This window comes from Phalacrocorax carbo, chromosome 3 (assembly GCF_963921805.1).
Source record: "Phalacrocorax carbo chromosome 3, bPhaCar2.1, whole genome shotgun sequence".
Taxonomy (NCBI): domain Eukaryota; kingdom Metazoa; phylum Chordata; class Aves; order Suliformes; family Phalacrocoracidae; genus Phalacrocorax; species Phalacrocorax carbo.
Genome location: NC_087515.1, coordinates 89441172 through 89454174, shown reverse-complemented (window position 1 = coordinate 89454174; position 13003 = coordinate 89441172).

Sequence of the window (13003 nt, the reverse complement as noted above, 5' to 3'; positions counted from 1 at the left end):
CAAATCTGAACACTTTCATATGCTCACTGTATCACCTCTTCTGTTTGTAGAGATTACTATTATGAGTTGCTTTCACATTTCATAGAACTTTATTGCTTGTTTTTTGCAAATGGAAGCAGAAAAAATGTGTAAGTTCATCAAATTCTGATCAAATCACAGCAAGCAAGAAGTAGCCTACAGTGCTCATAATAAAAAAAATATGCACTGACATAGAAATGTAGCTGGAAAGAGATTCTGAAGAAAACTTATTTCTATCACACTACCACGAGGCTGGTTACCAGGTTGCTGTTACCGTCTCTACTGTCACTGCTGCCTGGTCATTCAGCTGAATAAAAACCTCACCATACTGATGATCTGTATTGCAGTAGCACCTAAGACACCCACACCAAGACCAAGCAGAGATGGTCCCCTGCCCCGGACAGCTCATCATCTCACACCAGCCTCAGAGGAGTGAAGTAATTCTTCCGAACTCCTCCTGTTCCACCCACCTGGGTATTTTTCTGAAGACATCAGATCTCAAACTGATGTTCTGGGCTTCACCAAAATTTCCACATGAGGTTCTAGATCTACATGGCGCAGCAGGTCAGTTCCCACCCTCACAGTGGTCTCTTCTGATCACACATCTAAGCAATCCCTTCACACAGGCACCTGCTTCTCTGAAGGAACAGTGCACAGCATATGTTTCATATTTGTGAGACACTTTCAGAGCAACAAATGAAGGGAATTATACATGGTATTTGGTTATCAGTGAGACTCAGCGCACGGGAAATGAGCTAGTGCGGTACAATTAATACCATATTGGAAAGTAAAGCAGGCCAGTGCTGCCCACCTCCATACAGTTACCTTTCAGAAATAAAAAGGGCTTACGTTCACATAGTAACACTTCAACATAGATTTTATGGTACTTTGAAGGCTGGATATTGAGACTTGATTTCCCACGTCATTGAAATGTAGCCACTCTCAAGAGGCAGAACCGTAGCCATTTGCTGCCAGCAACATTACATGGCTGTCCTCAGAGGGCCAGCAATGAGTCATAGCAATGTCTCAAATTTAAGCTAAACGTCTATCTAAGTAGAGAGTATAGGTCTAAGCTGTAAATTTCGGGGGAGGGCGAGGGCAGGGAAGGAGGTCCAAAAACCAGTAAAAATTTAAAATATTTTATTTTATATAATTTTGTGGTCCAGGCTGTTTCTTAAGCTAAGCTTAGGTTATAAAAAGAAAGAGCTGAAAAAGGACTAAATAAAATCTTCTAGTTCCAATGGTCTAGATGGTGCACGTGTCCTCTTTCCAGATACCAGAAACAAAGTAGGAAATGCTTCAGGAGATCACTCCCTGCTTCAACACTCAGGAATTTTTTTTTTTTATGCAAACTTCTGTGTGCACTTCAATAATAAGCCATAAGAAAGTATAGATTATTGATATTTTCCCTTGCACAAGTGCAAAGAAGGAGAAAAGATGCCACAGTTGTATTCAATTCCCCCCAGCTTTAGACATCTGTCGTACTGATGGCCAATGTCCAAGCTGGTTGCTCTAGCTACTTCTACAGTCAATGAGAAGACACAGGCATTTTCAGGGTGCAGTTCATCTAATCTGTTTTAGCACTTTCCTTTGAATGAAAGGGGTGATGCCCTATTATTGCTCTTTTCCCTCCACTGGTTACAGGTGGTCAAGAAAACTGGCTTAGAAAGTCATATCCATTTTTTAAGATATTTGTACTTGACCAGATGAATCCAGCCCAAAGCATCTTTCATGTTGTGGCTAACATACCAGGAACAGATACTGTACAATGAAGCACTTTTTTTTTTTTACACTTAGACAATCTAAGGTCCGTGCTGTTTCCCAAGTTGTCTGTAACTTCCTACAGCCCATCCAGGAGGCTAGGAAGGAGAGGAAGGTGAGAATTGATCTTATCTCTTAATTGCTTCCTAGATTCTTTCCCTTTGTCTGTGCTCATTTGTCATCCCCTGTCTTATTTGGCATTTAGTTTGAAAAGCCTCTGAAGCAAAAGCTATCCTTTTAGTCAAACTATATTTATCCATGACGAGGGCTCCCAGACAGTATAACTATTACAGACCACCACTCTGCTTGATTGATACCAAGAAGGGAATGCACTGCGTCCTTTCAAAGGATGATGCTACAAGTACAGCTAGTATGATGACAGTAAGCAGACTTTCAGAAACATAATCACCTTCCCAGAGCTATTCCCAGGTAGGGACAACTTCACAGAGACCTAGAGCCTGATGGGCATAGAGAAGCCCACAGACTAACAGAAAATGCATTTAACAGTACTTGTTTTTATTTCACAGAAATACATATTGAGCTCCTTCAGCTTTTAGGGTCTTTGGTACAGGCAGATACTCACAGACTGGTGAAAAACTATGCTGGTAAGTACCACACAAGAACCTACAAGCAAACCCTCAGCTCCAACTTCAGGACGTTGATGCCTTTTTCAGGAGTGCACTACACACTACTCTAAGGAGGCAGCCAGAGCTTTTGGCTAGCTAGCTAATAAAAACATTTCAATGACACCATTCATTAATTGACTGATTTTATCCTTTAGAGATGTTTTGGTATTTTTTAAACATTTAAAATGCTATACCTAAGCGTTAGATGGGAAATTCAGAGATAGCACAACTTTACTACTTCTATTGGCTAGTACCAAATACTACCAAGTGAAGTATGACTAGGTAACAAATGTTAATGTTTGATATGCCTTAGCAAGCTGAAACACGCATTTTTTATTTTAAACTGAGCTTCACTGCAGCACTGAAGCAGGCAGAGCACACTGGCCAGTGCAACCACATTTGCTGCTGTTTGATACGCTGCAGAACATGGCAATACAACTGATTCATTACAGCAAATAAGGTCACAAGTTTGCCATTGATTTATTGGTTTAAAGGGTCGTGTGTGTGAGATCAGCTCACTCTGACAAGGAAAAGTAAAGCTCAGTGCCAGTGTCTTTGTGTTTTAACAGTTTCCTGGCTGTCTGCTTTAGCTCTTCCACCAATGTTGCTTTAATGTGCAGTGGAACAGAGGAAGCAATGTCCTTGGGAACTTCTTCAGCCCTAATGCCTGTAGTAGTTTGCTTTAAAAAGCTATATTAAGCAAATAATGAATTAGGACTCATAGACAGATGATCAGTAGTACTCAGAGCACAACTAACAGAATTGCTCTGTGCAAACAGGCAGGACAGGGAATGTAGTGATGGGTTCAATTTCCTGGGGTGTACAAAAGAGTCCTCTGTGCCTACCTTCGATTTATGTCAGTTACTCATCCTGCTGTCTGCGAACTACTGCTGGGTCACAAGATATCTGGGTGGTGGTCTAGCAAATGTTTGCAAGAAGAAGTTTAAACCCCATGCACATGCTTCCCCTCCCACTCAACCAAATCCTACACGGAAAGTTGCAATCAGTACCATCTACAAATGAGGAATGAGCAAGCACTAACCACGGAGAAAGTGATTCATCAGTCTAGCAAATTAAAGTCTAACAAAATAAAATTGAATGCAGATGAAAAAGTGAGGAAGAGAAATGAGAAAAAAAGCAGGCATGGATATGAACTTTCATTATTTACCAGGTTTGGTATGTGTCTTTGAGGTTATGGCTACACATATTCTGCAAAATTTACCTGAACAAGCCTGAGATTTGTCTGATCAAATGCAGGCAACAGCAATGCCTTATAGGCACCTGAGCTGAATGTCTAGATTCCTTCAGAATCAAGAGAAAAAAAAAAAACATTTTTAGACCTATTATTGGCAACTATCTCAGGACAAGATAAACTGACCACTCTCCTAGACAACCAGCTCAGACATAGGCATCTACTGCTGCACTTCAGATTCTTACATATGGCCAGATAAAGCTCACGGCAAGCCCCTAAAAACCAAAACCTCACTTTTTAGCAGCCTGCCTAAAATTACTATTCCCTATTTCAACCACTACAGCTTTTCTCAGAGCATTGCTACAGATACTGAGGTTCTGAAAGCAGGTTAAAAAAAGCCAAGGAAGGTACCAGCATAGGATCTAGAGGCATTCTGCAGGCACTGAATGGCATCACGACATCCACCTGTACAAACACACCAGCTTGGTCACAAAAGAGGTAGAGACACAGCAGCGTGCTGCCACATCTGAATTACTATGTTCGGGTGAGAACGAAGGCTTGTCACCAGAGTCACAGAGATATCCCAGGGCAACTCCATTGCTCCTGTACCCAGGATCAGCACAGCTTAGGTGCCTCTGCACATGCTTCCCTGCTCGGCATGGAGCTCACCTGATCAATCTGCCCAAGGCCAAAGAGAAGACTCAGTGCTTAGAATCACAGAACCATTTAGGTTGGAAAAGACCTTTGATCATTGACTCCAACTGTTAACTTAGCACTGCACGCTCCACCACTAAACCATGTCCCTAAGCACCACATCTACATGTCTTTAAATACCTCCAGGGATGGTGACTCAACCACTTCCCTAGGTGGCTAGGCTGGCACACACCCTAGTTTAACACCTCGGCATGCAACCCGCTCACACCCAGAGGTGACTACGCTCACCTCTGCTCACCTTCCCCACCAATGCACTCTCTCCTTCTTTCCCAGTATACAGAGAGAGAGAGATATAACTTCCAACAGCAGGTAGACATTCAAATACAATTTAGGGCAGGGTACCACACCAGGTCCCTGACTGAGCCGACTGTGGTTGTTTGCAGGGCAGCCACTGGTGTGAAGTCTCATTAACTCTGGTAATGTAGCAAGACCCAGTGATTTCAGAGGCATTTAATCATGTACTCGCATGTCGGCTGAGCAGGGGTTGTCAATCATTGGAACAGGCTGCCCAGGGAAGTGGTTGAGTCACCATCCCTAGAGGTATTTAAAAGACATGTAGATGTGGTTCTCAGGGACATGGTTTAGCAGTGGAGCTGGCAGTGCTAGGTTAACAGTTGGACTCAATGATCTTTTCCAACCTAAACAATTCTATGATTCTATAAGCACACATGCTTTGCTGATTACAACAATTTTTTGATACTAAGCATGCACACTGAAGAATGGTATCGGGATTGTCAAGTACAAGCTTAGAGAGCTCAGCCCTTGATCCCATGGTACTTAGGAAAAAAAATATTAGAGGTGTTTAAGTTAGTGGGCTGTGACAAAATTCACCATGAATGTTCAGAGAACTAGCTGAGGTAATGTTTGAATCATTGGTGACCATTTTCAAGAAATAACAGCAAGCAAGGAAGGTTCAAACCCTAGAAAAGTATACATGCAATACTTACTTTTAAAAGAGCGGATACAGGACTTAGAGCATTTTCTACCTGTCAACCTAACTTTTATCCCTTGAAATTGAACAAATTATTAAATAAAAAATTTGTAAATACCTGGAAGGTGATGATAATTACTACAAAACAGTCAAAATGGGTTTGTCATGAAAAGAATCATATCAATTGATGTTAATCATCTCCTCTGACAGGATAATTGCTCTAGCAAATAAGTGCAAATAGCAGATATGATGCATCTTGACAATGACAAGATTTTGACACTGTCCCACACAGCATCTTCCTAAGTGAGCCACGACAGTGCATTCCAGAGGTAATTAGCAACGCAGTAGGTGCACAACATTTGAAAAACTGTTCTCAAAGTGCAGTAATTGATGGTTTGCTGTCAATCTGGGAAGGTTTGCCCAGATGAGAGTCACAGGACTTTGTCCTGGGGCCTGTTGTATTCCACACATCCACTAACAGCCTGGGTGATGGCACACGGGTGTGCTGTCACAGTTTGGCAGTGACACCAGCTTGGGAAAAGTGGCAAAGTGCTTTGAAGAGTGGAAATAGCACTAAAAACAGGCCTCGAAAACTGAAAAAGCAGCCTAAAATCAACCAAACAAAATACAAACCAGACAATCCTTTGGAAAGAGAAATCTAATGAGGGCAGAAAGTTAAATATAGAAAAGAAAACGACTGTGTAGGCACAAAACAATGTGGGAGATCACAAACTAAGGAGTCAACAATGTAACAGATGACACAAACTGTAATTATGCCACTTAACTGAGCTCTAGCAAAGTCCCAGCAAGTGTAGTACTGGGTACGGCATTGGTCACTGTACTCCTAGAAAGATAATGCCAATCCACCAGGGAGGACGTACGACAGCAAGGAGAGTTTAGGAAATACCAGCTGTGAGGAAAGCTGAAGGAACGGGGTTTATGTATCTTAGAAATAGAGCAGTAAATTGAGAAACTAAGAGAGATCAAGATGGAACATTATGGCAGCACTCCAGAATGTGGGAAGCTGCCATAAAAGATTTGGCGGCTATTGTTCCACCATGACAACTACAAGAAGGACAAAGATCAGGCGAATTTGCAACAGAGATTTAAGTCGGGTATTATGAATCCATTCAAACAGTTAGGATTGCAAAGCACTGGAACGGGCTATTTCAGAGGCTGTGAAATCTTCCCTCCAGAAGCCCTGATCCTACTCCTTTTGAAATAGCACATAGCAACTTTGTTCAGATTGTTAATAAAAATACTAATGGTGTATGTGGTCATCAGTGATTTTGAAAGGTCTGTTTGGCCTCTGTAAGCCAACTTACTCAACTCCTAATAGCTCTGCATCATTGCAACTCCACATCGCAGTGATTCAGTGTTTCTGTAAGTATGGGCTTGAACAGCAACAGGATCAGACCTACATTTTTCCTTACACAACAGTGCCTAAGTAATGGAATGCGCGTCTCAGATCTTTTAATGTAACACAATTTACTGCAGTTTTTGTATTTGGATAGTATGCATAAATCACTGCAAAAGAACTGCTATCTCACTGTAAGAAAAGAGCTACTAAACTGTGTGTCCTAGACAAAGGAAATATTTTTCAAGTGGTTTGCCTGAGGGGGGATTTAACAGAGGAAGTTAATGCATTCCAGCAAGAATCTCCATCACTATAATACCAGTGGATTAATTGTAAGTAAAGCTAAAGCTGTGAGTGAGGAAAATTTGCAGCATAAAGAATGTTGATGAAAAGTGTGGGATGGCTGTTGAAGATAAATACATAATTTGAAATGAATTTTATTTAAAATGGTTATATTTTTTCAGCATTTTGTTATTCCCTTGACTAGCCCTCAGCTATAAGAATGAGTTTTTCATTTTATTCCAAGAAATCATTTTTGAATCAAGAATTCGTTACATTTCCATCTTCACATTTTCACTGCAGTGGTTTCTTTCTCTGTGCAATGATTTTATCACCTGATTGCAATCAATATCGCTGTAACAGGCAGTACATGTAGTTCATCATCAGTCAGAGAATGGTAAGGGATTACAGAGCATTTATACTACCCATGCTTAAAATCCATCCCTCTACCTTCTCCTCCTGCGCTTTGCAGGCTGTACATTTTTTTCCCTTCTATTGACACTGGGACCTGTACTACACCAAAGGTTTTCAGTATTAATTTGCTGAAAAAATACAACGAAATATTCTTTTTTGAAATAAATTTGTTGCTGTAAAACATACTCTTGAGAAGCATTTTTATGCTTTATCACAGCGAAGAGCTGTGTGCCACTACTAAGTAATAAACTGATTATAAAATAGCTAAATCACAGTCAGGAATACAGAACGCAGATTAACATGAAAAACAAAATCTTTTGATTGACCTCACACCTACCATCAAATTCTTCCTTTCCCTCTTAGCAGCATATTCACAGTTGCTATTTTAAATAAACTCTCTCCCCACCCTCCCCAAGTTATTCACAAGAACTGCCCTATCGTGACACCCAATCCCTTTTTTCCCGTGTTCATGAAAAAGATCCAGTTCTTAGATACTAAATTAAAAACAAAAAAACCCCTGTTTCTGTGGAATCCTCCTAATTTAAATGCCAATCTTGTCAAATGGGGAAAGGAATGAAGAAAAGAGTGCAATGATGGGAAAACATATTCATCTCCAGGACATCCTTTCTTTCGTTTAACAATTTTTTAAAGCACAGCTAGAACTCTGTTAAATTCTCTCAATGAGAATAAAACTATTGAGGATTCAGGCAGTGTGCACTGGGAAGTGAACAAAGGAAAATGATAAACAGAAAAGACAGTTGGAAAGGTAGAAAGGCACCATTAATTACAGGTAATAGTACTGTGGTTTGTATTAAATTATGTAAAATGAGAACACAACCACTCCCTTGCTTTTAAGATAGCTCTGAAACTATTTTGCAAGATTCCCTTTTGAGAAAACAGCTCAAGCCATGACCCAGGCTGTATTTTCAAATGTGCTGTCCTCCCTCATCATTAATTTGTTCCCTCTGGAATAGAAAGATTCTCTCTGTAATCTGAAAATGGATGTTGCAAAAACTTTCTCTTTTCCTTCTCCCGGCTCATGCAGAAGACAACCTACAGACCATACTCTACAGAGTGGCATTTTTTTCTTGCTGACAGACGTTTAGACCACTTTGAGTACTGAGTAATATAGAGATCTACATCAGTGATTTTGAACACAGGTGAAAATAGCCTCAGCCTTGACAGAAGCCAGAAGTACCATTAAGAAAAATGTGACTACATAAGATTAATTTTCTTCCCCCTTTTGGACTTCATATTTCATTTGCAATGAATTTTCACGATCAGATGCCCTTGCACAAATCTACCATTTTACTCTTTTCATGAAGTTTCTTTTGTAATGTTGTGGAGGAATACATAAATGCCTTAGAAATAGCACAATTTATTTTCTAACATGATAGCTACGTCTGTTCCAACATATTCAGCAGCTAACACCAGTTTTCCGTCACACACTACCATCCTTTAGCTTGAAAAGCTTTTGTCGCAACCGATGCTTACTTTTAGTGTTTCTAGACTGAAATTATACTTCTTTTCACCTTTTGTTTCACTAAGCTAAATGAACCATTTTTATTCTCCTCTCATAAAACAGATTCTCCATTTTACTCATCATCCTTTGGGTCCTTCTCTGCACCTCCTGCAGTGCGAGCTCATCTTTTCTGAATAATAGTGACCAGAATTGGACAAATTGTTTCAGATGAGATGAGACCGATGTTTTTCTCTGCAGTATCCAATGGAAACAGCTGACCTGGCATGTCGTGTGATTTTAGTAACCTTTTTTTGCAGCTGGATCATATCTATGACTTGGTCATCATCAACTAATACAATGAGCACTTGGTAGCTGCTGTCACTTCCAACTAATGAGATACCTCCTTAGCAGAAAGAACTGCTATTGGTCTCCTTGCATGTTGCACTATTAAAATTAATCCATTCTATTATTTAGGTTCTTGAGGCCATCTAGTCTTGATCCTTCTCATATTGAAAGCATCTTACTATTTTGTGTCATCACCACATTTCATTATTACAGCTCATATTTTTGTACCTACATCTTTAATGGAAATTTTTGGCTGAATAAAGATCTTCTGATGTTTCAGATGGGTATGTGATAGGTTTTTTGCTTTCATCTCAAATGTGGAAACATTTGTTTTCATAACTTCTTTCTCATTAGCTGCTGCTTTAATTTCCTTTGTAAGGAAACTCAGCTAGGCTTCTGATAATTCTTACTTTATTCTTACCCTTCTTAATATTTTTCAAGCAATCATTTTTTCCATTCCTTTCAAGCTTTTGATTGTTCCAAATAATCCTTCTGAAGTGGCTATTTAGCCAGCTGGGACCGACCGTCCCCCTTGTCTGAGATATGAATTCCAGTTACTTTTTTGCAGATAGACTTGACAGGTGCGGTGCCAAGCCTTCTCCACATGCAAGTCCTCAACCACCTAGACACAGTTGTCATCACCAACTCATTCCCTTCATTTCTCAAAGTTTGACTTTTGAAATTAAGAACCTTAGTTACCAACCTACTTTTCCTCCAAGCAGTATTTTTCCTAATAATCTTAGAAAAACTATTTATCTCCAACCTTGAACATAAACATCTCTAGCACGTCTTCATGCTCTCTAACAGAAGCTCTTTGCTGCATTTCCCCTACACTGGCTCAAACAAGTTCAATTTTACCTTTCCTATTGCTGTTTCTTTAATATCTAACACACCGCAAATTCTAATCCTCCACCAATCCCCTTTGCCTCTTGAACACCATGAGTGTTTTAATATTTGTGTGTTCCTGTCCTAATTTCTATTCTGTCATATCTTCTGTTATCCCTAAAAAAATCCAGTTTTGTTGCCGGGGCTCCAATGATACACAATCATCACAGTTGTTTCTTGCTAACACAACATTCTCCCTGGAAGAGTTAATAGTCCTCCTTCCAACCATCAGCTACATATGGTCTAAGCAACACTCTCATCACTATTCCAACCCTTTCTCCTTGCTGTCTGTCATCCTAACCTCTGGTACTCCTCTTGCTATTCACTTGATTTTCCTCTTCCAGCATCTTAAAACCAGTACTGGGACATCACATAGATTGTTTCTTTTTTTAAAGCTATTTCAAACAACTGATAGGTAAATAACCTATACACAGGGGAGCTTAGATCATGAAGACTCTTTTTTCTCATATATGTTTCTAGCCAGGCTCAGCATCCCAAAACATATCATCAGAGAATCCGAAGAGCCATAAGATATGCCTCCTCTTAATGACAGGTTTATTTGAGACACGAGAATTGAAGTGTGGAGCTAGGAAAATACCACACCGTGGAAATACTGAGTCAGTCAAAGAAGTGGCAAGAGTAAGAGAGCAGGGAAGAGCGTATCTGAATCCCAAAGGAATTTTTGATGATGAGGAATCTTTACTGCCACAAGCCCTTATCTTAAATCTTTATTTCTAGCACACCCTAGTAATAAGCCTGTCAATTCCTCTTAACAAGAAATTCCATCTTTGTACTGGTGTAAAACTCAGGTTCTTCCCCTTCCAGTCTTCCATCCTTTTTCTGTTCTTTCTCACAATCTCCACCTTCTTTTTATTCCTTGGACTGTTTTGGTTGGGTTTGTCCTTTCCCATACGGACATTTTCCTCATCTGCTTCCTTCTTCTCTATATTTTCCAGCACAGCAAATGCCTTCCTTGACTATACTTCCCCTGCAACAGTGAGCCTTCTCTCTCTTATATTCACATTCTTTCACTGTCACATAGTCCGCCCCACAAGTCCATGGAGAAAACAGGTATCTGAAAAGACTGTGTTCTCCGTGCAATCTCTTTCTCTCCTGTCACCGTCAGGCACCAGCTCTTCTCTTCCATGAGCTCTATTGACCACGATGTAGTTTGTCAGGATTAAAAGACAGGACAAATACCACAGCTTTGCATCTGGTTATGCCCAGCATTTTCTTCCTCTTCTTCAGGCCACTGGCACAGTTGCCTCAGTAGCTGTCATATTCTCACTGTAGTCAAACAAGAAAAAAAAGAACCCCTCCCTTATTCACCGCTGTTTGTGGTCATTCCTTTTACTTACTAATTCCTCCCTTGGTCTCCTAGGTGTAAGTTTAGCAATTAACTGCCTGTGAACTGAGAGTAAAGGTAGGAATCCTCCCTTGCACAAGGCCCCTAGAGGCCTAAGTGCAAGTCCTCTTCAGGGTAGGTCAGCTGAAGGACAGGCTCCCTCCTGCTTGACCCTGATGAGAACAAAACAAACCACCCTTATTCTACCATCTCAAAGTGCTAACCTTTTGCATGAGCAAGAAACTCATGCTCCACATTTCTCCTTCCTTTCTGGCCTGGGCTCAGCTCAGAAAACCCTCTGGGAAATGAGGAAACAAGACAGCAAGCTAAAACAAGGACAAACTATGAATATGAATTTGGCTATTGTGGTTTTACCCTTAAGTGAAAATAATTACAAACAGCACAATATAGGACTGAAAGAGTTATCCAGAGGATAAATTTTTTAGCTCCTGCTGATAAATTAAGTGATTGAGAAAGAATAAGTAGGTCTTTATGCAGTTGTTTCTATTATTTGCATCACTCATTAGTACTGGTGTTTTAGGCAGTTTGGTGGTGAGGAATACATGCAACCCAGTCAGATTTTTCTGGTACTAAATTAAGCCTTAAATGGGAAAGCTGAAAGTTTTCTATTCTTCTGCTTGGAAGAGAATGGGTTTCATGTACAGTAAAAATCAGAAACTTAAAAGGGTTCAGGCTTACAATGGCAAACAAGATATCTGTGTGTTTACTTGTATGGGAAACTAGAAACACACCACTTTGGGATAACGGCTATGACCCGAAATGCAGTCATTTTTGGGCCAGACCCCCAGGCCTGTCTCCAGTGTTGCATATTCAGTACTATCACTGTGAATGTCTACATTTGCAGACTAATGTTTCTGCAGTCTTGGAGGAACTTTTTGTTCCAACTCTGATTTAGCACTCATTCCATCATATGCCTCAGCTTTCAATGGTATGCAAGCAGTAGGTAGCACCACTTTTCCTCTGTGACAAAAAAAGAGAACATAATCATCAAATCAGCTCAATGGTCATACAAGATAAGTTAGCGGGTGTAAGATATTGTATTAAACCTGGGTCCAAGCAAAACTGACTGACATACCAAGGAGTCTGCAGGTACATTCTCTTCCAGCCAAAAAAAAAAGTGTTACACCTGATTTAAGTTAGTGTAAAATACCAGAGTGTTCCTTGTTTTCCAAATGTGAAATGCCCACTGTAACACAGTGCACCTTCTCTTACTGCTGGCTGGCTAAGAGAAATGATCCAGTCCCGACAGACAGTGCTCTCACTGCAATAACACATTTCCTCCTCACTTCCTTGATGAACATTGGCAACATGAAGAGTGTGAAGCTGTCAACCTATACAGCCTAGAAGACTGCAAACATGTATCCACGCCAACTCAATGCCCATCAGGTCCTCCTCCTCAGATACAATGCCTCAGACCAATCTCCAGTACTTCCAAAACTTGTGACAGATGAAAGAGTCTTGTCAGCTTCTTGCACAGATGCAGAGGAGGTTAATGCCCATTACTGGACCTTTCCACTGTTCTGAGGATATCACCAGTGTGTGAGAGTGATCTTGGCCCAGCACCAGGATCACATAGACAACAAACCCTTACAGATCTCAATTACTTCATTTGAAGTGCAAAGCCATACTTCTCACTTCCAATTATAATAAAAA